The following is a 27,948-nucleotide window of genomic DNA, read 5'->3' as shown; positions in this document are numbered from 1 at the left end:
TACAAATAAAGCGAGCAGCAGGCAGAGGGAAAGGGGGTAGCAGGCTCCACCACTGAGCAGGGAGCCCAATGTGAAGCTTGATCCCAGGACACTGGTATCATGACATGAGCCAAATCAGACACTTACCCATCTGAGCCATCCAGTTGCCCTAGAACAAATAATCTTAAAACTTATATGGAACTACAAATACCCTGAAGAGCCACAGCAATCTTGAAAAAGAGGGCCAGAACTGAAGGTATCATAATCCCAGATTTCAAGACATACTACTAACTGTGGTAATCAAAACAATAATGAATAATCAAAATAAATATATAAATCAATGGGACAGAACAGAGAAGCAGAAGTAAAACAATGATTATATGGTCAACTAATCTTCCATAAAGAAGGAAAGGATATGCTATCGAGAAAAGACAGTCTCTTCAACAAATGGTGCTAGGAAAACTGGACAGCTACATATGAAAGAATGAAATGAACACTTTCTTACACCATACACAAAAACAAATTCAAAATGGATTAAGGACCTAAATGTGAGACCTGAAACCATAAAAACACAGGCAGTAATTTATCTTACATCAACTATAGCAGCTTATTTCTAGGCATGTTTCCTGAGGCAACAGAAACAAAAATAAACAGTCCAAACTGTTTGGACTGCATCAAAATTAAAACCTTCTGCATAGCAAGGAAAACTACCAACAAAACTAAAAGACAATGTACTGAGTGGGAGAAGATATTTGCAAATGACATATCCAATAACAGGTTAGTATCCAACATATATAAAGAACTTATGAAGTTCAACATCAAAAATACCCAAATAATCCAATTAAAAATGGTCACACGATATGAACAGACATTTCTGTAAAGAAGACATACAGATGGCTGACACATGAAAAGATGTTCAACATTACTCATCATCAGGGAAATGCAAATCAAAACCATTAGAGATTCCCTTGTACCTGTCAGAATTACTAAAATCAAAAACACAGGAAGTAAATGTTGACAACAATGTAGATAAAAAGGAACCCTCATATGCTATTGGTGTGAATGCAAACAAGTGCACCTATTGTGGATAACAGCCTAGAGGTTCCTTAAAGAATAAAAAATAGAACCATCCTATTATCCAGTAATTGCAATACTGGAAGTTTACCCTAAGTACACAAGAACCCTAATTCTAAAGGCAGAATTATTTGCCATAACCAAGTTATGGAAGCAGATCAAGTGTCTGTCAACTGATGAGTAGATAAAGAAGATTTGGTACACACACACACAGCAGATTATTACTTAGACTTTAAAAAAGAAATAAGAAAGAAAGAAAGAAAGAAAGACAGAAAGAAAGAAACCCGGAATCTTGCCATTTGAAACAACTTGGATGGATCTAGAAGGTATAATGCTAAGTGAAAAAAGTCAGTCCAAAAAAGACAAAAATCATGTTATTTCATTCATGTAGAATTTAAGAAACAAAACAAAGAAAAAAAGAGGCAAACCAAGAAACAAACTCCAGAGAGCTACAGAGAACACACTGCAGAGAACAAACTGATGGCTACCTAGTGGGGAGGTAGGTGGTGAATTAGGTGAAATAGGTGAAGGGGATTAATTGTACACTTACCATGAGAGAACTGAGTAATGTATAGAATTGTTGAATCACTGTATTGTATACTTGAAACTAATATAACACTTCAAACAAAGAACTTTAAGAAAACATTATCTTGATTTCTTTTGGAATGTGGCAGGCCATAGTCCCAGTAATTGAAAGGAAAAACCCTTAATAGTTATCTTGTGTTGGCTGCTTACTATTTGCCTCCTCTTTGAGTCTAATATGTTATTTATTTCTCTCTCTTAATTCTCAAATAGCAAAATTATTTGATAGGTGAAATTGTTTTTATTTTTGTTTTTTCAGATAAAAACAACAATCACAGCTTAGAAAAAAAAACTTTGTTTGTTGATACATATTCAGTTTGTTTTGGATTCAACTTTCAAACGTAAGTCTGTCAGTATTTAAGCACTTAAGTGTGTCATTTTACTTCTCTATCTGAAGTCACCTCAAGATTGCTTCTACCTACTCTATATTGCAGTCATATTTCTATATCTTCCTCTCTTGCATTTAGGACTTTGTATGTATTTCCCCCCGTAATATTTGACTGGGAAAAAAAAAAACTATTTGTGGTGGAGCTTATGCATAGACTACTTTTTTTGTGGACAACCTTCTTGGATTTTTCTGAAAGTGTTGGCTATCTGTGCTAGAGGTCTCACAGAATATTGTGAATTATTTCTTATTACACTATAAAGACTATTTCTTGTTTGTTCTTTTCTGGACAAGAAAATACACCCTCTTTTACTGTTCAAGAACCAAAGACACTTAGGTATAAGTGCCATATGCAACTTATGCATATGCAACTATCATATCTCCAAGTACAAACATTGTAGGAACTTAAAAGTATTAGCTGAATGAGAGCATTATATAAAATGCAGGCATTCTTATTAATGGTTTACGCTTGTTTATGACTTTTCTTTTAATGCTATAGCATATGGGATCATTTGCATGTATGGTAACTCTCTTTTTAGATTGCAAGTTCCATGGGATCACTGACTTTATCATTTCTATTTTTTACATCCCATCAGAAAAAACTGGTGCAAAGTTTTGCATGTAAAAGTGTGCAGCAATTATAGTTGACCAATCTGATGCTGGAAACATTTAAGAGAAATTATGCATAACATATATTGAAAGTGATGTCTCATATAGATCCCCAAACTAATTCAGCACAAAATGGAGATTGCTCCATGTTTTCAAGTGTTATTTTTTAAAAATGGGTTTATTGTGTCATTAAAGAGCATGAACTAGTAATGAGAAAAAAGGAACAATGTGGTATCAAAGGAAAAGCATTCAACATTAAAGTTCTCAGATATCAAGAAATGTGTGATTAGCTCTAAATCTAACTAGATGTTAACTTAGAAAAGTCATTTCCCTCTACTGTCATTGACCACATTTTGATCTGATGGCCAAACAGATGTTTGTTGACAAAAAGTTTTCAGGATTTTGCAGCAATAAATGGAAGGACATCTTCATAGAATCCCAAATACTTTATCAATATTTTAAGATATAGTCTTAAATGTGTATACTGCTCATAGTAAAATATAGTTTCTTTGTTGAAGAGCTATAATTTTTCATCAATTGGTAAAAGGATTGTAGCTTGTGGATTCAGTATATAAACATCAGCCTCTGTTGTAGGGAAATATGATAGGGATTTGGAGGAAGAAGTTCATGAATGAAATGAAAATACACCCTCTTTTACTATTCAAGAGCCAAAGACAAATAGTAGTGCCTAGGACTATTCTAATTGTCTCTAAAGACAATTGTAAAGAATTATTGCTATTCTAGGCTCCTGTTTTTAAGTCACATTATGAACTCAACAACAAGTGCTGCATGATTGGTGATTAATAAATAGAAAGTCAGAAAGAAAAAAAGAGGAGTGAGAGGAAAGGAGAGAGAATACAGAGAGAAGGCTACAATAAATTCATTGATATGCATATATATGCATATTAATATATGTGTGTATTTGTGTATATATGTGTAGCAGTAATTTGATCTATGCCATCATATGCTTCCTTACTAGGATTTACTTTGACAAAGAGATAAAAATAAAATATTTTGTTTAGCATATTCATATTTCTAGGCTTAAAAGATTTATCCTACCATCTCGAGCTAAATATAGGACTGTTCATTTGTTGAGTTACTGTTTCTAGAGTCAAAATCTCAAAATGATTGAAACAATTTTTGCATTTTGTGTGCTTTTAAGTTTATATGTATTCTTATTTAAAAATACATTTATTTAAATTTAAATCTGTTGAAAGACAATTTAATCTTTTTAAAAAGATGTTACTTTCTATTTTCTCCACCCCAACAACTGTTCTATGTTTCTTCTACTTCATAAAAGCATTAAACAAATAATTTAAAAATATTTTAATGTATATATAATATATACTGTACATATATAAAAAACATTGTTATATGTATTATATATTTTTATTTATTTTTATTTTTTTAATTGTGTTAGTCACCATACAATACATCATTAGTTTTTGATGTAGTCTTCCAAGACTCATTGTTTACGTATAATGTCCAGTTCTCCATGCAATTCATGCCCTCCTTAATACCCACCATCATGTTCACCCATCTCCCCCACCTCCGCCCCACTAAAACCTCAGTTACTCAGAGTCCACATTCCCTCATGATTTGTCTCTCCCTCCAACTACCCGCCTTCACTTTTCTTCCCTTCTCCTAATGTCCTCCATGTTATTCCTTATGCTCAACATACACTCCCCGCTGTGCCTTACGTACAGGTGCTTATGAACATTAAATATAACAGTGAGGTGACATCCGTAGCTCTGAAAATCTGAATGTAGTCTGGATTTCTGAGGTCTTTCTAACTAAGGCCACTTACGTTTGTGTCAGATTCTCTGAGGTTCTAGATCCTGGGTCAGTTGTGCATTTACTGCCACTCACACAGGACTGTCAGAGTTGGGGTCGGGAAATCCGTTTTCTTCACCAGCTTAGTACTTGTAGACGAATGCCTTAAGCAGCTGATCATTCAGACGCGGTGAGACTATCATTTCACTATCATAAGTGAAACTATATGATAATTGACTTTCACTGCTTGACTTATTTCATTCAGCATAATCTCCTCCAGTCCCATCCATGTGATGAAACAATTGGGTATTCATCCTTTCTGATGGCTGAGTAATATTCCATTGTATATATGGACTACATCTTCTTTATCCATTTGTTTGTTGAAGTACATATTGGCTCCTTCCACAGTTTGGCTATTATGGATATTGCTGCTATGAACATTATAATACATATGGCCCTTCTTTTCACTACATCTGTATCTTTGGGGAGAATAACAAGTACTGCAATTGTTGGGTCATAGGGTGGCTCTATTTTTTTTTTTTTTTCAGGAACCTCTGCACTGTTTTCCAAAGTAGCTACACCAACTTGCATTCCCAACAACAGTGTGAGAGAGTGCCTCTTTCTCCACATCCTCTCCAATATTTGTTGTTTCTTGCTTTGTTAATTTTTGCCATTCCAACTGGTGTAAGGTGGTATCTCAATGTGGTTTTGATTTCAATTTCCATGATGGCTACTGATTTTTTTTCCATGTGTCTGCTAGCCATTTGTATGTCTTCATTGGAACAGTGTCTGTTCATGTCTTTGAACTTCTTTTTAGATCTTGTATATCAGCCCTTGTCTATAGTGTCATTTGTGAATATCTTCTCCCATTCCATGGGTTGTCTCTTTGTTTTGTTGGCTGTTTCATTTGCCGTGCAGAAGCTCTTTATCTTGATGAAGTCCCAAAAGGTCATTTTCATTTTTATTTCCCTTGCCTTTGGAGATGTGTCTTGAAAGAAGTTGCTGTTGTCAATGTTGAAGAGGTTACGGCCTATGTTGTCCTCTAGGATCTGGATGGATTCCTTTCTCACATTGAGGTCTTTCATCCATTTCAAGTTTTATCTTTGTATATGGTGTAAGAGAATGGTTGAGTTTCACTCTTCTACACATAGCTGTCCAATTTTCCCAGCACCATTTATTGAAGAGACTGCCTTTTTCCCACTGTATATTTTTTTCCTGCTTTGCTGAAGATTACTTGAACATAGAGTTGAGGATTCATATCTGCACTCTCTACTCTGTTCCATTTGTCCATTTTTTTTTGTGTGTGTGTGTGCCAGTACCATGTTGTCTTGGTGATCACAGCTTTGTAATAATGCTTGAGATCATGCAATGGGATGCACCAGCCTTGTTTTTCTTTTTCAAAATTTTCTTGGTGATTCCAGGTCTTATCAGGTTCCATACAAATTGTAGGATTTTTTTGTTCCAGCACTTAAAAAAAATGCCAGTGGTATTTTGATCAGGATGGTATTGAAAGTATAGATTACTTTGGGCACATCTTAACAAGGTTTATTCTTCCAATCCATGAGCATGGAATGTTTTTCCATCTTTTTGTGTCTCCTTCAATTTCTTTCATGAGTGTTCTGTAGTTCCTTGAGTACGGATTCTTTACCTCTTCAATTAGGTTTATTCCAAGGTATCTTATGGTTTGGGGCGCTATTGTAAATGGAATCAATTCTCTAATTTCCCTTCCTACAGTTACACTGTTAGTGTGTAAGAAAGAAATTGATTTCTGTGCATGGATTTTGGATCCTGCTACATTACTGAATTATTGTATGAGCTTTAATAATTTGGTTATGGAGTCTTTTGGATTATCCACATAAAATATCACATCTTCTATGAAGAGAGAGAGTTTGAGTTTCTTCTTTACCAATTTGAATACCATTCATTTCTTTTTGTTGTTTGATTGCTGTTGCTAGGACTTCTTGTACTGTGTTGAACAATAATGCCAAGAGTGGGCATCCCTGTTGTTTTCCTGTTCTCAATGGGAAGGTTCTCAGCTTTTTATCATTGAGAATGATATTCGCTCTGGGTTTTCCATAGATGGATTTTATGAAATTGCGGAATGTTCCCTCTATCCCTAAACTCTGAAGAGTTTTAATCAGGAAACAATGTTACATTTTCTCAAAAAAAATTTTTTTTTCTGCATCAATTGAGTGGACCATGTGGTTTCTCTCTCTTCTCGTATTGATTTGTTCTATCACATTGATTGATTTGTGAATTTTTTAAAAGTTTTATTTATGTATTTATTTGTCAGAGAGAGTGAGAACAGGCAGATAGAGTGGCAGGCAGAGGCAGAGGGAGATGCAGGCTCCCTGCTGAGCAAGGAGCCCAGTGTGGGACTGGATCCCAGGATGCTGAGATCATGACCTGAGCCAAAGGCAGCCACTTAGCCAACTGAGCCTCCCAGGTGTCTCTGATTTGCGAATGTTGAACAACACTTGCATCCCATAGATAAATGCCACCTGGTCATGGAGGATAATATTTTTAATGTACTGTTGGATCCTATTAGCTAGGAACTTCTTGAAATTTGACGTCCATAATCATCAGGGATACTGGTCTAAAATTTTCCTTTTTGATGAGGCCTTTGCCTGGTTTGGGTAATTCTAGCTTCAAAGGAAGAGTTTGGAAGTTTTCCTTCTGTTTCTATTTTTTAGAAACAGCTTCAGGATAATAAGTATTATTTCATCTTTGATATATTTGGAAGAATTCCCCAGGGTATCCATGAGACCCTGGACTCTTTTTTTTTTTTTTTTTTTAAGCGGAGCGGGGGGAGGGTTAATCACTTCTTCAATCTTCTTACTAGTTATTGGTCTATTCAGTTTGTCAATTTCTTCCTGTTTCAGTTTTTGAAGTTTATAGGTGTCCAGGAATGCATCCATTTCATCTAGATTGCTTAACATATTGGCATATAGCCATTGATAATAATTTCTGATGATTGTTTCTATTTCCTTGGGTTTTGTTGTGATTTCTCCCCTTTCATTCATAATTGTATTAATTTGAGTCCTTTCTCTTTTCTTTTGGATTAGTATGGCCAGTGATTTATCAATCTTATTGATTCTTTCAAAGAACCAGCTTCTAGTTTCCTTGATGTATTCTACTATATCTCTGGTTTCTAATTCATTGATATATGCTCTAATCTTAATTATTAGTTCCCTTCTAATGTGTTGGGTTGGCTTAATTTGTTGTTGACTCTCCAGTTCTTTTTTTTTTTTTTATTTGTCTTAGAGAGAGAAGCGAGAGCAAGCACAGGTAGACAGAGTGGCAGGCAGAGGCAGAGGGAGAAGCAGGCTCCCCGCCAAGCAAGGACCCCGATGTGGGACTCGATCCCAGGACGCTGGGATCATGACCTGAGCCGAAGGCAGCCGCTTAACCAACTGAGCCACCCAGGCGTCCCGGCTCTCCAGTTCTTTAAGGTATAAAAAGAGTTTGTGTATTCAGGATTTTATATATATATATATATATATATATATATATATATATATATATATATATTTTTTTTTTTTTTTTTGAGTGAAGCTTGAATGGCTATGTGTTTCCCCCTTAGGACTGCCTTTGCCATATCTCATAGGTTTTTGGAACAATGTGATTTCATTCTCATTGGTTTCCATGAATTGTTTAAGATCATCTTTGATTTCCAAACAGTCTTGAGTAGGATGAACTTTAGCTTCCAAATATTGATTTATCCAAACACTCTTGAATAGGATGAACTTTAGCTTCCAAGTGTTCAAATTCCTTCCAAACATTTTCTTGTAATTGTGTTCCAGTTTCACAGCATTGTGGTCTGAGAATATGTGGGGAATAATCTCAATCTTTTGGTATTGGTTGATAGCTTATTTGTAACCCAGTATGTGGCCTATTCTGAAGAATGTTTCATGTACACTGGAGAAGGAGTATTCTGTAGTTTCAGGGTGAAAAGTTCTGTATGTATAGATACATACAGAACATCATTCAAAGCTCTTGTTTCTTTATTGATTTTCTGCTTAGATGATCCGTCTATTGCTGAGAGTGGCATCTTAAGATCTCCTACAATTAATGTATTCTTATCAATATGTATCTATTTTGATTAACAGTTGGCTTATGTAGTTGGTATCTCTGACTACAGTCATTAGGTTAAAATCTAATTGGTCTGATATGAGAAATGCTACCCCAGCTTTCTTTTGAGGCCCATTGTCATGAAAGATAGTTCTCCATCCCTTCACTTTCATTCTGGAGGTATCTTTAGGCTCAAAATGCATCTCTTGTAGACAGCATATGGATGAGTCCTGCCTTTTTATCCAATCTGCAACCCTGCGCCATTTTATGTGAGCCTGTAGGCCCTTCACATTTAGAGTAATTATTGAAAGATATATTTTTATTATCATCATGTTGCTTGGGAAGTCCTTGTTTCCATAGATTGTCTGTATAAATTTCAATCTGTATCACTCTTGGGTTCTTTCTTCTTTTATAGAACCCCTCCTTAATATTTCTTGTAGTGCTGTCTTTGTGGTCACATAATCTTTTAGTCGTTGCCAGTCTTGGAAGCTCTTTACCTCCCCATCCATTCTGAATGTCAGCCTTGCCAGATGAAGTATTATTGGTTGCATGTCCTTCTCATTTACTGCCCTGAATATGTCTTGCCAGTTCTTTCTAGCTTGCCATATTTCTGTGGACAGGTCTGGTGTTATTCTGATGGTCCTCCCTCTATATGTAAGGAATCACTTCTCCCTAGCTGCCCTTAAGAAATTTTCTCTGAATTTATGATTTGTGAATTGCACAATCACATGTCTGGAGGTCTTTCTACCCTCATTGATCTTCAGGGGTGTCCTCTCTGCCTTTAAAACCCAAACACTTGTTCCATTCTCAGATTAGGGAAATCCTCATCTAGGATTTGCTCAACTCTACCTTCTATTCCTCTCTTTCCGTGCACCTCCTCAGGGATCTCAATATTTCTGACTTTAGAATGTTTCATGTTATAATTATTTCTCTAATTCTGCTCTCAGTTTGACTTCTAGATCACTAATATGATCTTCTGCCCCTTTACCCTAGCTGTTAGAGTATTTAGATTAGATTGGATCTCACTGACAGCATTTTTAAGTTATGCCAAATCAGCTCTCACTTCTGCCCTTAGAGATTCTATGTTGACACTAATGGTTTTCTCCAGCCAAGCCATTATCTGTATAACTGTTACCCTGAATTCTATTGCTGACATCTTATGCCCATATCCAATAATTCTGTGCCAGAGGTCACTATCTCTGAATTTTTCCTCTGTTGGGTATTCCTTCTAATCATTATGATGAGAGGTGGTTGAGGGAATGTACAGAGTCCAAATTTTAGACCACAATCCAAGCAAGATGCTCCTGTTTTATAGGGACTTTAGAGTTCTTGTCCTCTTGTTCTTTCAGCCTGTCTTCTGGGAGGAGGAGCCCAACCCTATTTGGGCAGAATTGCCTTGCCCCTTGTGGTGGGGGATGGGCTCAGTGAAAACCAGTTTTGGGGAACTTTTGTTCCCTGGCAGCTTTCACTGGTGGGTTTCTGTGTCCCTTCCAAGAGTGAGAGCAGAAGTGACTGTGTCTAAACTTCTGTCTCAGAACAGAGAGATCTCAGACAGTTCTCCAGAAAGCCCTCCAGGTCATGCTGACTCCGTTTTTGTCTGTGTTGCTAAAAACTGCAGCAACCTGGGCTGTGTGCCCCACAGCAGCACTCCCAGCCTTCAGTTCCAGGTCAGGCACATCTCTGCCCTTTGTGCTTGTAAAACCACCAGCCAGCCCCAATTCACACACACACCCCCACAGCACCTGCTACTAACAGTCTGTGAGTCTGTGCCTGGCCCCAGTGCTGGATGTTTTTGTGCTCCTGTGTTATTTCACCTTACTAGCACCAGCACTTATGGCAACTCCCTCCATCTTCCGTTTATCTTTCCATATCTGCCAGCAGAATCACAGCTGTGCACTTCGTACCTCAAAACCCGCTGCCAGAGATATTCTGTTGGTATAGATCCTGATATATCTTCTTACATCTCATGCTGATTTTGTGGGTGCTCTGAATGGTCTGGCCCATATCCAGCTCAAATCAGGGGGCCAGTTGAAATAGGGCCCCTACTTCTCTGCCATCTTGCCTCAACCCTATATAGTTTTATATAATCATTGGGCAAATTAATCTATCTATCCATCTATGTATCCATGGGGAGATTAACTTAATCTCTCCTTCATCCAAATTTATACTTAATTAGCGTGATTCAAATTATTTCTGATATCACAGTTTTTTGTCCATTGCACATCACCAAGTAGGTTTAAACATTCAAAAATGTAGAATTTAAAATACATTACATGTACCCATGTTATTTAATAGACCAAAAAGGGGAAAATAAATAATTGAAATCATTTAACCATTTTAGTTCATAGAATAATAATACTAATATTAAAATTACAATGAATTTCATTAAATATTTCTTATGTTTTTCATCCAAAGAATAAGCCTCAAATTCCTGTTAAAAACTATTTCCCCAAGTCTATGTGGTCAGGTATCTTTTGGAAACCTGCTTCCTTTTTAAATGTGTGTTGCCTAAATAGTTAAAGTATACTAACATTCATAAATTATTTTTCCATTGATCATTTTTATTGCTTTACTTCACATTTTATCTTATTATTTATAGGGCACAATAATGAACTTCCACTATTTTATTGCATTATTAGTAAACAATGTAACAAACTAGAGAACTAAAGCAATAAAATTAAGGTGATTTAGCAATAACATAATTCCCTGGATTTTAACTACAAGATGTTTGTTCTAAAGACATTAAACCAGGACTCTCTAATATGGATCTGGAGCACCACAGTTTAGTTTATTTTGATTATTCATTTAAAACTTCAAAATATAAAGAATACCTAGCTTTCAACAATGTGTTATAGTTTTCAGGAAATGAGTTTAGAACTTTTTTGATAAGTTTAATCTTAATTATTTTATCCCTTTGAAGATATTGTAAATAAAATGGTTTTTAATTTTATTTTGAGATTGTCCATTTCATGCATTAGAAATACAGCCATTTTTTGTTTGTTGATTGTGTATCCTGAAGGCTTGTTAACATTTTTATTAGCTCTAAGAATTTATGAGGGGGTTTATTAAGACTTTACATATTAAAAAAAAAGCCTGAAAATAGCTCAAGATTCTGGTTAAGACAGTGACATAAGAAGATTCTAAACTTACCTCTTCTCATGGCCATATTGAATCTACAGCTCCATATAGAACAATTTTCTCTATAAAAACCCAAAGGCTATCTGAGTGTTAACTACACATTGAGCAAATAAGAAGAAAGCCACATCAAAATGGATAAGAGAGGCTGGGACACAATATTTCCATAAGCCTCAACCCTTGTCAGATAGCCTACAATTAGGGGGAAATCAAACTCACCACCTTTTCCTGAGGACTATGTGTTCAAACCCCATATTAGGTATCCCAGCTTATGATATGTACTTAAGAGACAAGCTCCAAAAATATTTAAAAGTTTTTAAAAACTATCAGGGATCTTAACCTGAGACCTACAAAATGGTAGCAGTTTGAGAAATGGCTGGCATGCTCAGACTCACTTATCTAGAACCCAGCTCAGAGGTAGCTGATCATGCCCAGACTTAAAGTGAAGGAGTCACTTGGTTATATTAAAATATAGGATTGAGGGGAAAGCATTTAATTTAATGCACACATTTAGGAGCCTGCCAGAAATTCTCTAGGAGTGAAGACTAATAGGTGTGCCATCTTTGCACTTTCACTTTGCAATCCTCTAGAGCATCACTGCATCCCAGAAGAGAACATTTACACTCATCTACTGACCCAATCTTTGTGGATAACACCCAGGGAATGCCCCTTGATCACTTGATGATGGGGACTAAGGAAGCTTGCACTTATGGTCTCATGGGGCCTGTAATAATAAGTGTCACTAAGAAAAGAGCTCATACCCTTGTCCAGTGCCCTGATTTTTGTGACAGCCACCAGAAAACACCTCCACATTGCATTGCCTTATGACCAGTGGGACCAGTGGGACTTATGCCTGTGGGCCTCATAGGACTGTAACTAACAAGGAAAGAGTTCTTAAACAGATACCACCCCCAGAGCACACCAAGAGGCAATAGATTCTGAGTTTCCTCTTTTTATTAAGGAGGTCTATTGGCATATTATTATGACTGCTCTCTGGGGGGAAGGCTTCTGATTAAACACACTCTAGGAACAAAGACCTTCAGGAGTGGATGGTTTGTGGTCAACCTATGACACACACCAAAGAATTACTCTCTTCTGGAAGGGGAGCTGTGCATGTCTGGTGCCCAGTTTATGTAGTGGACACCCTTTGGTCACCTGAGTCTGGTGGCCAGAAGGGATTACATTCCTAGTTATCACAGGGTTGTAATAATCAGAGGGAATGCCCATGGAATGTTACCACTCACGGGACACTAAGCAAATAGTGGGTTGAGGCATGCTCTGCTGTCCCTCAGTCTTTTCGTAAAGGAGGCCATATTGTTTGTTTTAGAGAACTGGACCAAGGGGAAGGCTTTAGTTTTGGTACACATTTAGTGGTCTGTGGAGCTGTTTTCAAGGAATGTAAATTATGGTGATCTTATTCTATCTTGCTTTAGCTTGTCAGTATCTCCGATAAAAGAGCTTATATACTCTAGGGATGCCCATATTTTTGTGACTTACACACAAGGAATACCTCCACATTGTCTGGCTCTGGGGCTCTGGTGACTTGTGGGGCTTCTGCTTGCAGCCGCTCAGGACTGTATATATTTGCATATTTTTAGAAGTTGTTGCCTGAGGGTCTGTCTTCCAGTCAGCCTGAACTTAGGTACTGAAACCCTTCTCTTGAGACCACTGAAAGGTTTTGACACATCCTCAAGTACTGAGAGCTATCAAAAATATAATAGGTTGCTTAGTCAAGCAAAAAGGTTTGAGTGGTAACAAGAGCAGAGGGAAGGCTGAAAAAAAAGTTTCATTTCCTATACAAAACTACTCCTTCAAGATTGGGAGTGATGATTGTTTCATCTACAGTATAGAAATCAACACAGTGAAGCAAGCAAAATGAGGAAATAGAATAATATGTTCCAAATGAAAGAGCAAGATAAAATCTCAGAAAAAAGTTAGAAGATGGCAGTGGAGTAGGAAGATCTGAGGATCGCCCCTTCCTATGAACACAACTAGATAACTATCAAATCATCCTAAATACCCCAGAAATAGACCTGAATACTGACAGAAAACAACAATAACACCACACACACACACACACACACACACACACACAGAGCTAAAGATACAGAAGATACCACCTTAAAGAATGCAAACAATATGAAGACACAGTTTGGCAGATAAACATATCATAGCTGCTATGGTGGGCAGGGAGCCACAGTCTCAGAGAAGGGCGACAGACTAGCACACATGGGGAAAATTAATCCTCATAAAAATTGGCTTGGAAAGCAAAAAAGGAAGAATTTTCAAGTTCTTACAATCAGTGGAGCAGAATGTCTAGAGTTTTAAAGATAAACAATCTTAGATAGAATATACCCTAGAAGGCATTGTGCACCTCTTGGAGAAAAGGCAGGGTAAACAGCTTCCAGATATATAGGGTTAAAACAGTAATTTGAAGAGTGTCTGGGACAGATGGGAGGTTATTTGCTCATCTGGGAGCATGTCCCAGAGAGATAGCATTCATGGAAGACCCTTCTGGGAACAAAAGAGCTGGCAAGAGCCATTTCCCTCCCTGACCCCTCAGCCTAAGAACAAGGTCACTTGTGGGAACCAGCACAGCACCTACTATGCCTACCTAACTTGCTTATATCAAGCTGACACACCCCGTACTCTGATGGAACTGCTATTCCCAGTCACACTTGCCTCAGTCCCAGCAAGGTGGGCCCCCTTCCTCAGAAGACCAGCCCAAAAAAAAAAAAAAAAAAAAAGAAGAAGAAGACCAGCCCAAACATCTGCTCACACCATGTCTCCTGACCCAGGAGTTTGGTGAAGCCTCAGATATAGTGCCAATGTCAACAGGTGTCATTTCAAGAAAAGACGATAGCATAACTAGTTATATATCACACCACATTCAGGACAGGCACCAAACACTGCTCACAACAGACAAAGAGAACCTCTGTTGTTAATGGGCCTGTGGGATAAAGTGACAGGGACAAAACAGTAGAGAACACACAACACACATTGGAAACACTCCTGGAAGTGCCGGGCCCTAGGGAACAGGGACACTACATAGCAGGACACTACAGACCTCTTCTTCATAAGGGTGGTACCCTGAAGAATAGGAGATGTAGGTAATTTTTCTAACACAGAGAAATAGTCACAGAGACTTAGACAAAATTAGAAGACAGGGAAATTTGTCTCAAATTAAAGAAAAGGACATGACCATGGTTGGAGATCTAAGTGACACAAATATAAGTAACATGCCTGATGGAGTATTTAAAGCAATGAACATAAGGATATTTTCTGGGCTTGATAAGAGTGGAAGACATGAGTGAGACCCTTTACAAAGAGATAAAGAATAACATAGCAGAGATAAAGGGCTCAATAAATGAAATTAGAAATTTGCTTGATGAAATGGACAGCAGGCTGGAGAAAGCAGTGGAACAAATTATTGATCTAAAAATCACAGTAATGGAAAGTCACCAAGGTGAACAGAAGAGAAAAAAAAAAGAATTACACAAAATGATAATAGACTTAGGAAACTCTGTGATATCATCAATGTAAAACGTTCTTATTATAGGAGAGCCAGAAGGAGAGAAAAAGGGGAAGAAAACTTATTTGAAGAAATAATAGCTGAAATCTCTCCTAATCTGAAGAAAGAAACAGATATCCAAGTCCAGAAGTCATAGAAAATCCCCACCAAAATCAATAAAAGCAGATCCACACCACAACATATTGTAATTAAATTTGCAAAATATAATGATAAAGAAAACATTTTAATTGCAAGAAGACAAAAGAAGATAGTAATTTATAATGGAAAATCCATAAAGCTAGCAGACAACTTTTCAACAGTAACTTTCCAAGTGAGAAGGGAGTGTCATGATCTATTAAAATTCCTGAATGGGAAAAATCTGCATCCATGAATATTCTGTCTAGCAAGGCTATCATTCAAAGTAGAAAGAGAGATAAAGAGTTTCCCAGACAAACAAAAACTAAAGGAGTTCTTGACCACTGAATTAGCCCTGACAGAAATATTAAAGGGGAGGCTTTGAGTGGAAACTAGAGACCAAAAGTTACAGTATAATGGTAGGAAATACAAAACCAGTAAAAATCAATATTTATACAAAAATTGATCAAGAGTGTCGCAAAATAAGAGGATGTAAAATATGACAATATATATTTCCTTAAACATGGGGAGGAAAAGAGTAAATAAAAGGTTCAAACTTAAACAAGCATCAATTTAATATAGAGTGCTATGTGCATAAAAGGTTATATAAAACCTAATAGCAGTATATCAAAAACTGTTAATAAATACGCAATGAATGAAAAAGAAACCACTAAAGAAAATCAGTAAACCATGAAAGAAAGACAAGAAAGAACAGAAAAAGTCTTTGGAAACAACCACAGAACAAATAATAAAATGATAATAAATATATATTTCTCAATAATTACTTTGAATATAAATGGACTAAACACTATAATCAAAAGACACAGGGTGACAGAATGGATTAAAAAAATCCTTCTATATGCTGTCTACATAAAACTCATTTTAGACCTTAAATGAGGGGATGGAAAAACATCTATCATGTGAATGGATTTCAAACGAAAACCATAGTAGCAGTACCTCTATTAGACTAAGTAGACATTAAAACAAAAACTGTAACAAGAGACAAAGAAGAACACTATGCAATAATAATGATAATCTATTAAAAAGATACAACAACATTTATAAGTATTTATGCACCCAACACAGGATCACCCAAACACATAAACTGATTAATAACAAAAATAAAGGAACTAATTGTTAATAATACAATAATAAAGGACACTTTAACATCCCACTTTTTTCAATGGTCAGATCATCTAAACAGAAAATCAATAAAAAAAAATGGCATTGAATGACGCACTGGAACAGATGGAATTAACAGATATATTCAGAACATTCCATTCTAGAACAGTAAAATATACACTGTTTTCAAGTCTACATGGAACATTCTCCAGAACAGATCACATATTAAGCCACAAAACCAGAATCCACAAATTCAAGATCAAAGTCATACTATGCACATTTTTTAAAAATTTTTAAGTTTTATTTAAATTCCCATTAGTTAACATAGAGTGTGATATTAGTTTCAAGTGCATAATATATTAATTCAACGTTTCTATACAACACTTGGTGCTCATTATAGCAAGTGCACTCCTTAATCCCCATTAACTATCCCATTCCTCCCACTCACCTTCCTCATGGTAACCACCAGTTTCTTCTCTAGAGTTAAGTCTTGCACATTTTTGACAATGCTATGAAACAAGAATTCAAGGACAAGAAATAATCTGGAAAGAACACAAATACATAAAGGCTAAATAGCTTGCTACCAAACAATGAATAGGTCAACCCAAAAAGAAAACTAGAGATGAAAAAAGTACATGGAAACAGACAAAAATAAAAACACAGTGGTTCTGGGGCGCTTGGGTGGCTCAGCTGGTTAAAAGACTGTGTTTGGCTCATGATCCTGGAGTCCTGGGATCAAGTCCCACATCAGGCTCCCAGCTCCATGGGGAGTCTGCTTCTCCCTCTGACCTCCCCTCTCATGCTCAATCTCTCTCTCTTTATCTCAAACAAATAAATAAAATATTAAAAAAAAAAACACAGTAGCCCAAATCCATTGGGATGCAGCAAGATTGATTCTAAGAGGGAAGTTTATAGCAAGACAGGTCTACCTCAAGAAGCAAGAAAAAATATCAAATAACTAACCTGACCTTATACCTAAAGGAGCTAGAAAAAGAACAACAAACAAAACCTAAAACCAACAGAAGAAAGGAAATAATAAAGAATAGAGTAGAGTTCAATGATATAGAAACAAATAAACAAAAAACAATAGAATAGATCAATTAAATCAGGAGCTGGTTCTTTCGAAAAAAATCAATACAATTGATAAACCTCTAGTCAGACTTAACCAAGGAAAAAAGTCAAATAAATAATATGACAAATGAGAGAGGACAAATAATGACCAACACCACAGAAATATAAATATAAGGGAATATTGCAAAAACTATATACTAACAAATTGTACAACCTAGAAGAAATGGATAAATTCCTAGAAACGTACAAACTCGAAAACCTGAAAAAGGAAGACATGGAAAATTTGAACAGAACAATAACCAGCAAATAAATTAAATCAGTAATTGGAAAACTCCCAACAAAAGTTCAGGACCAGATGACTTCATAGGGAAATTCTACCAAACATTTGAAGAACAGCTAATACCTATACTTCTTAAACTATTCAAAAAAAAAATAAAAAAGAAGAAAGAAAGAAGTAAAATTTCCAAATTAATTCCATGAGGCCATCATTACACTGTTAAAACAAACAAACAAACAAACAAAAACCTCACAGATAAAGACACCACTAAAAAGGAGAACCACAGGTCAATAAACCCAATGAACATAAATACAGAAAACCTCAATTTAATACTAGCAAGCCAAATTAAAAAAAAAAAACATTAAAAAAAGTCATTCACCATGATTACATGAGATTTATTCTTGAGTTGCAGGTGTGTTTTAACATTTACATATCAATAAATGTAATACATCACATCAATATTGGAAAGGATAAGAACCATATGATTATTCCAATAGACATGGAAAAAAGCATTTGACAAACTACAATATCATGTCAGCAAAGTAGGTTTAGAGGGAACATACTTCTACATAATAAAGACCATATGTGAGAAATCCACAGCTAACATCATTCTCAATCAAGAAAAACTGTGATCTTTCCCCCTAAGGTCAGAAGCAAGACATGGGTATCCACTCTCATGACTTCTATTCAACATAGTAGTGGAAATCCTATCCACAGCAGTTAGGCAACAAGCAGAAATAGAAGACCTCCAAATTGGCAAGGAAGAAGTAAAATTTGCACTATTTGTAGATGACACGATACTATACATAGAAAACCCTAAAGACTCCACCAAAAAGCTGATAGAACTGATACACGAATTCAGTAAAGTTGCAGGGCACAAAATCAAAGTACAGAAATGCATTGCATTTCTATACACCAATAATGAAGTAGCAAAAAGATAAATTAAGGAACCAATCCCATTTACAATTGCATCAAAAAAGTATATCTAGGAATAAACTTAACCAAAAAGGTGAATGACCTGTACTCTGAAAGCAATAAAACACTGATGAAAGAAATTGAAGATGACACACACAAAAAAAGGAAAGACATTTCACGCTCATGGATTGGAAGGACAAATATTTTTAAAATGTTATACTACCCAAAACAAACTACACATTTAATACAATCCCTATCAAAATACTAACAGCATTTTTCACCATAAGATAAAAAATTCTAATTTTTTTATGTAATGGCAAAAGACCCCAAATAGCCAAAACAAAAAACAAATTAACTAACAGCTGGGGGAATCACAATTCTGGATGTCAAGTTATTTTACAAAGCTATCATAATCAAAACAGTATGGTACTTGCAGGTCTCCATCCCAAGATCCCAAGAACATTAACTCAGCTGAAACAAAGAGTCAGACGTTTAACTCAGCTGATACAAAGAGTCAATCGTTTAACTGACTGATACACCCAGGCACCCCCATGATTTCCTTTTAATTTATTCTTTGGTCCTTTTGTTTTTCAGGTGTGCATTGTTTAATTTCCATATATTTTTTTATTTTTTCAAGTGTCATTCTGCTATTAATTTCTAGTTTCATATCAATGTAGTGAGAAAAGGTACTTGATATTAGTTAAGTCTTGCTTTGAGGCCAGACATGTAATCCATTTTGGAGAGTTTCATGTACCCTTGAGAAGAATGTATATTCTCTTTCTGTAGGGTGGGGTATTCCATATATGTTTGTTAAGTTATTTGGTCTATAACATTGTTCAAGTCCATTGTTACTGTATTGTTTTTCTGTCTGGGTAATCTATTAATTATTAAAAATGGAGTACTGAACTTATCTATTATCATTGTATGGCTGACTATCTCTCCTTCAGTTGTCCTAATATTTTCTTTATGCATTTAGGTCCTCTGATGTTGGGGTCATATTTATTTAAATATATTGTATCTTTGTTTTAAATGTATTTACTCATTGACTACTAATATTTTGATTTGTATTTTATGAATGTTTTGAATTAAATTATATTTCATCTAAGTATAATTACCCAGGTCTGTATGACTTCAAATCTATATCCTTTTTTGGTGTTTCCCTGCCCTTGTTTTGAAAATATTTGCTTTGTTAGAATACTCCCTAAAATTCTATCACTTCCATCAAATAAGTTTAGTTAAAACTGTATTTGAGTAGGAACTATATTTTATTTGGTTGCTTGAAGAAAAGGGTTGTTGATGTGACTGAAACAGTATTGGCCAGAAAATCAGCAGCAGTCCAGTGTGCCACTTCCAAATAAGTCACTCAGTAGTCTGAAAATGCTGAATAGTCTCATATCCATTCTGAATTTAGTCTGTCATTTTCTCCTAAATGTGTTTCTGAGGACAACATCCCACAACATTATACACACAATATTCTGTGGTTATATAAGTGAAAAAATACTCTAAGCTAAAACTTTTGTTGGAGATTTGTGATGTGCAATAACGTGGTTGTAGGTATACTCAGGGAATATGTGAAGACATTTTTAACCCTCTTTTCCTAAATTGTGTCTGATGTGGAAACTTCCTCCTCCTTCTGTCTATCCCTAACTCCCATATAAAATATGTTCAATGAAGCATACTTTTGGAAAAGTTAGAGTATATTATTTTCTCAGATCATGTTTCTATATACATTCTATGACTCCTACTACAATTCTTTAGTGATGTTTCAAAGCAATCCAACATTCAATAATTATCTTATTATTTAGCAGAATACCCTTGGGTAACTTTTTTATGTATCATTATGTTTTGAATGAAAATAACAGAAAACCCCTACTCAAGCTGGTTTAATAATAAAAATGTGTTTTCCTATATGATTTAAAAGTAAGGCAGATTACAAGGGTTTTATGTGAGAGTTCAACTTTTACTTCTGTCTTATTTTTGAGTTTGAGCCCCTTCAGATGTTGTTTTCATTTCCATTTGCATAGTTAGATAGCTATAAAAGTTTTAAACATCCATCACGATATGACAATATCCACATGAAAATGTGTTCCAAACATCCACATGACATGTTTTCATGTGTTCTTTTCTTAGCAGTGAGGAAAATGTTGCCAAAAAAACCCTCAGAGGACTTCATGCATATATCATTGGTTACATAGATATTCTTAACTCAGTCACTGGCAAGAAAGATACAATCACCAAAATTTATCTACCACCTGAAGGCATAAATCAGGCAGCTTCCCTTGAAACATATGATTATATGCTGGTGAGTTGATAACTACAATAAAAATCAATGCTTTTAAGAAGGAAAAGGATGGTATGACATATTGAGCAGATGATATAAAAGACCTGTTGCATAATCTCAAATATTAAGAATCTCAAAGAAGAATGCCTTGAAATAATTCTTTGAAATAAAATTTAGTTGAAAGAAAAACACATAGATGAGAAACATTACACAGAAGATATAAGGATCTGGGATCTATTGTCAATCCTCACATTTAAAAACTGTGTCCTTAGACCAATCATTAAAGACATTTGAGCCTCAGGGCGCCTGGGTGGCTCAGTGGGTTAAAGCCTCTGCCTTTGGCTCAGGTCATGATCCCAGGGTCCTGGGATTGAGCCCCACATCAGGCTTTCTGCTCAGCGGGGGGCCTGCGTCCTCCTCTGTCTCTGCCTGCCTCTCTGCCTACTTGTCTGAAAAATAAATAAAATATATTTTTTAAAAGGCATTTGAGCCTCAGTTTCCCTACCAACAAAGAGATGGTAATAGTTACTTATAACAATTCAAAAAATACTGTGATCATAAAACGGAACAGCAGATATGGAAAGATCTTTGACTTAGAAGTACTACCTTATTTTTAAAAGTATTAGTTTTAAGAAAGGAAAGTCAAACTTTTCATTTGGTAATCAGTACACTTAGACACAATCCATTAAAACAAAGTTCAGTTTATGTCATGTATTTCTTTTTCTCTTACAATTTTGGTAGTTCTCTTCTGTACTGTAATAAATGATGAAAGGAGTCAAACAATCTTAAACCCACCTTTTTATTTTTTTTTAGCATGCCTTCTTGAAGATGGTAACCTGCATTTTTGATGAGTTTGCAAGCAGCAGAAGGTCTGAAATCTAGCAACTCAGTCGATATAATGCTTACAGTAACATAAATGACAAAGTGTCAGTGATGACTGAGATGACAAATGACAACATGCATATTAATAAGCACTAGGCGACATTCAATCACTGTCCAATATTTTAAGTCATGTTGAAGGACAATGTAATCTTCAAATGCAGCGCCTCACAGAGGAGGTATAACTATCACCAAATAACTTCTATAACTTGGAAACTCAGCAGAAAAGTGGCAAGGTTATGCTACCTTGGTGGAGGGGTGAATGACAACTATATATTTCTTATATCCCTACCAAAGGATGAAAACAATAGCCCCCCAAACTACTGTATAGAAGGCATGTCTACGCATGCCATCAGCTCACACTTTTCAACTGAATTTAGTAATGATTTAAATTAAAATATCTCTCTGTGTTTCTGTTTCCCTATTTCCCTGCCTATATTTGATTGAATTGCAGTTTGTTTAATTTTCTCAAAGTAGTCAATCTAGTTAGAATTTATGTGGTCTTGTGTTATTTTTTTTTTAATTTTTTATTTTTTATAAACATATATTTTTATCCCCAGGGGTACAGGTCTGTGAATCACCAGGCTTACACACTTCACAGCACTCACCAAAGCACATACCCTCCCCAATGTCCATTATCTTACCCCCTTCTCCCAAACCCCTTCCCCCCAGAAACCCTCAGTTTGTTTTGTGAGATTAAGAGTCACTTATGGTTTGTCTCCCTCCCAATTCCATCTTGTTTCATTTATTCTTCTCCTACCCACCTAAGCCCCCATGTTGCATCACCAATTCCTCATATCAGGGAGATCATATGATAGTTGTCTTTCTCTGCTTGACTTATTTCACTAAGCATGATACGCTCTAGTTCCATCCATGTTGTTGCAAATGGCAAGATTTCATTTCTTTTGATGGCTGCATAGTATTCCATTGTGTATATATCCCACATCTTCTTGATCCATTCATCTGTTGATGGACATCTAGGTTATTTCCATAGTTTGGCTATTGTGGACATTGCTGCTATAAACATTCGGGTGCACATGCCCCTTTGGATCACTACGTTTGTATCTTTAGGGTAAATACCCAATAGTGTAATTGCTGGGTCATAGGGCAGTTCTATTTTCAACATTTTGAGGAACCTCCATGCTGTTTTCCAGAGTGGCTGCACCAGCTTGGTCTTGTGTTATTAATCTAATTATGTAATGCATGTGCTATGTGAATATGTATTCATGTATATAATATACACTTAAATAATTTTTAGAGCTAAAATGCCCAGACACTTTTAAGAGTCACCAACTTTATCATTTTGTTTCCATGATTTTTCCATTTTAACATGAACAGGGTTTCTTAAAGAAATTTGTTATCAACACATAATGAATTTAAATAATGCAGAGACTTGACAAAAACATTCAACAACCTGACAAGGAAGCCTTGAGGTGGACAGTCCAGTCCAAAACTTATTATTCAACAAAGGGACAGGCAGATTCTCTCTGGTGGGACAGAAATGGCTCATATTGCTGCTGTTTTCACAGCCCTAATATTTTATTCAACTTGTACTTTGTACTGAATATAAAAAAAACTATCAAAAATATTTGTGTGTCAACTTGAATTTAAGTGTATTGGGAAGACTCATACCTTCAGCTCTTATACTCATTTCCTTTCTACTGAAATCAACAGATTTTTTTTTTCCCACATAATGATAAACTGTCAGAGATAGGTGGGCATTCCAAATGTGCTCTTGAAATAACTTTAAGAATGATTATATTAAATAAATCTAACTTCATCTAAGAGAGTAAAATATTATCTAACTAAAAACACTAGGAATAGCTGGCTTTTTATATACTTACTTATCTTTAGCATTGCATATTAGTCTCCTAGGGCTACATAAAAAAATTACCCAGACTGGAAAGCCTAAACAACAGAAATGTATGTTTTTTATACTTCTGGAGGCTAGAAGTCTGAAATCAAGGTATCAGCAGGTTTGGGTTCTCCAGAGGCCTCTCTCCTTGACTTATAGTTGCCCATCTTCTCTCTGTGTCCTCTACATGCTATTTCCTCTGTATACATGCACTCTTGGTGTCTCTTTCTTGTAAGGACAATTGTCCTATTGATTAGTCCCCATGCTTTGACCTCATTTAACCTTAATTACTTCATTAAATGTTCTATTTTCAAAAATAGTCAATTTGAAGGGTAAAACTTCAACCAATGATTTTGATAGTATACAACTCAGTCCATAACATATAGTTATAGGAAAATTCCATCTGTTTTCAAGAAACATTTGAAATATCATTTTCAACTAAATTCAACTTAATTTGGTGGTTTTTCCACATGTATTCTGTGATAAATCCTATAAATTACTTGGTACATTTATGGAACATAGTGCATGCACAGGAAATATTTTTGATCATTAGCTTCCTAAGGCACAAAATTAAAAGGGAGAAAGGAATGAGAGATAAAGAGGAGAAAGAGATTTAGAGAGAGAGAGAGAAATTCCATCCTTAGAAAAACTTAAAAATTGTTTAAGAATTTTATTTTTAAGAAAAAGGCAGCTATATATAATGAAACAAAGTATGATGTAATATTAAAGTGTGGATTAAGGATAATTAGTGATACCAAAGAAGTAAAAATGGGGAGACACTTGTGGCAAGGGTTTCTGAGAAGGATTTATGAAGGATTTGAATTTGTTGTGAGCTTTAAATAAGAAATGAAGTGGAGATTCTAAACAAAGAAATTAGCATGAACAATGAGAAATAAGCACGAGTGTTGGGAATGAGAATAAAGTATTTTGGTAGGTTCACTCTAAACTTCTTCACTGCCTAAGTGGCACTCAACACAGTTTGCAGCTTATGGAATGTTTAATGTTCATTGTTAAGCTCAGAAAATCTGGGTAAATTATTATTTTGGATTTCAAAGAACATGTTTTCCATAGTGTTAAAACAGTATATATTTCAGATGCATGCTATTCCATGCCCCTTTGTAAATTTGTTAGCACTACATCTATAGAAAATTTAGACACATATAGACAAATGTGAGAGAGAAAAGCGAAATATCTAGATAAAGTTACAAGTCCTTGAAGACACTGCTAATAATAAAACATCAGAAGCATCCAGATGGCCAACAGACACATGAAAAAGTGCTCCATATCACTCGGCATCAGGGAAATACAAATCAAAACCACAATGAGATATCACCTCACACCAGTCAGAATGACTAAAATCAACAAGTCAGGAAATGACAGATGCTGGCGAGGATGCGGAGAAAGGGGAACCCTCCTACACTGTTGGAGGGAATGCAAGCTGGTGCAGCCACTCTGGAAAACAGCATGGAGGTTCCTCAAAATGTTGAAAATAGAACTGCCCTATGACCCAGCAATTGCACTATTGGGTATTTACCCTAAAGATACAAACGTAGTGATCCAAAGGGCCACGTGCACCCGAATGTTTATAGCAGCAATGTCCACAATAGCCAAACTATGGAAATAACCTAGATGTCCATCAACAGATGAATGGATCAAGAAGACGTGGTATATATACACAATGGAATACTATGCAGCCATCAAAAGAAATGAAATCTTGCCATTTGCGACAACATGGATGGAACTAGAGTGTATCGTGCTTAGCGAAATAAGTCAAACAGAGAAAGTCAACTATCATATGATCTCCCTGATATGAGGAAGTGGTGATGCAGCATGGGGGCTTAAGTGGGTAGGAGAAGAATAAGTGAAACAAGATGGGATTGGGAGGGAGACAAACCATAAGTGACTCTTAATCTCACAAAACAAACTGAGGGTTGCTGGGGGGAGGTGTTTGGGAGAAGGGGGTGGGATTATGGACATTGGGGAGGGTATGTGCTTTGGTGAGTGCTGTGAAGTGTGTAAACCTGGTGATTCACAGACCTGTACCCCTGGGGATAAAAATATATGTTTATAAAAAATAAAAAATTAAAAAAAAAGAACGTCAAGTGAAAAAAAAAAGAATCATAAATTCATTAAATGAAAAGTCCAACATGAAGAGAAAAAAAAAGAAGTATGGAGTTGATCCAGATGCACATTTTTGAAAGATGTTTTTCAAATAAAGAAGTCCAAATGTATAATCAAATATCAGGTTCAATTTTTGTCAGTTTTTGCTCATAGTTTCTTAGAAATAAAACAAATAAAGAACATTTATATGTATACATTTAGAGATATAGATATAGATATATACATACATACATATATGTTTAATTTCAATATTTTTGTCTCAAAATTGCCCCTTGAGTACAAATGAGAAGTTGGAATTGAAAAAACATTCTAATTTGGATTGGAGACCAAAGGGAGGATGCAGTTGTGTAGGTGCTGATAACTTTCATATTCTAGTTTTATAATTATATTGAAGATTATATATATATATAGATAGATAGATAGATATCTATATCTATCTATCTATCTATATATACATAGATAGATAGATAGATATAGATATCTATCTATCTATCTATCTATATATATATATATATCTCCATTATTTCCTTTCTGCATGCACCTCTAACCTTAGATTATTTGACAGACTCACAGAACAGAAGAGTTAGGCTTGCATGCCATATATTCTGTGCTTTCCAGGGTCAGCAACCAGATCCTAAGTGGGATGATTTGATTTTCTTTCTTCAGGAAATTTGAATTTTAGTTACAGAGACAGATTCAATAAAAGGCATTTGGGCACTTGAACTTGGGCTGTAAAGTCAAATAGATGCAGGCTCAAAACCCTTACAATACTAGATCACAAGCAAGACAAAAATTCACAGCCTTATAGAGAAAGCTTGTCTCCAGAAAGATGAACTGCATAGAGAAAGAGAGAGCGTAGAACACATGACACAGTCTGGCTTATAGAATGTATTTGAAGCCTGGATATGATTATCTAAAAATTACTTTGTTTCTTTGCAATACTGTCCACTCAAATAAACAAGCTTGAGGTTTTTATTCCTGGTGATTAAAGAGCCCCTGACTCGAATAATTTTCAACCTTATTTATGTGCTTATGGATCTCCTTAACTACCCAGAAATGATGGTGTTTCATTGGATACTGCTTGCTGAGAAGACAATAAGGCATTTGCCTGTTGTATAGGGCATAACCTGTAATGGATGCTATAGATTTTCAAAAGATATTGAATGTATTTAACAACCATTTAAAGTTTGCACTCATGTAGTAGGAATATAAATAATATTATGGAATTATGGAATTAAATTATGGCATTATAACATTTAATCCAAACATAAACTTACACTTATAAAAACTGATTTAAAGTGGCCATAGCATATGGAAATATTGCATAATGTATCAATTTGTATCAGCTATTTTTTTTAAAGATTTTTATTTATTTACTTGACAGATAGAGAGAGATCACAAGTAAGCAGAGAGGCAGGCAGAGAGAGAGGGGGAAGCAGGCTCCCCGCTGAGCCGAGAGCTCGATGTGGGGCTCAATCCCAGGACCCTGAGATCATGACCTGAGCTGAAGGCAGAAGCTTAAACCACTGAGCCACCCAGGCACCCCTGTATCAGCTATTTTAAGGATAATTCTTAACTCATATATAACTACTAAACAAGCTTCCTTCTTCCTTTAAATAACTCTCTTTCCACTATCATTAAAGAGGAAATAGCTAAAGTAACATACCTAAACAAAGCATAGTCAGTGCCTGGCCTAGTATATATTTCCATTTACTGTTTGTTGAATAAATGCATTTCTTGATCAGAAACCAAAGCTAAAGACTTTTGTGTGTATGTGTAAATTGTCCTATAGTTGGTATCTATAAATCTGCTCTTTTTCTGTTTCCAATAATTGCTTAACCTCTATAGTTTCAGGTTTGTTGTTTGTTTGTATGTTTTTTACCTCAGACTTAATCTTTCTAAGATTATCCATAGTATGGGTGTGGACATAAAATTTATGATTAATTCAACTTTACGGAATGCAATGCTGCAGAAACCACACCCTCTCAAATCCCATTCTAGTAAGAACTGGTTTTAGACTCTACCTTTGAGTGTGGATACTATAAGAATAATTTTGTATCACTCATTTCTGATATATGTAAAATGATTTCTCACTGATTTATGTAGAATGGCTTTATAGGTAACATGAGCTTTAATGTGTAGAAAGTCACTACCTTTAGTAAAATGAAAGGAT

The sequence above is a fragment of the Mustela putorius genome, unplaced genomic scaffold (genome assembly GCF_011764305.1).
Source record: "Mustela putorius furo isolate JIRA1106 unplaced genomic scaffold, ASM1176430v1.1 tig00003901_pilon_pilon_pilon, whole genome shotgun sequence".
NCBI lineage: Eukaryota > Metazoa > Chordata > Mammalia > Carnivora > Mustelidae > Mustela > Mustela putorius.
The sequence above is the reverse complement of the archived record's forward strand: the minus strand, read 5'-3'. Positions refer to the sequence as shown.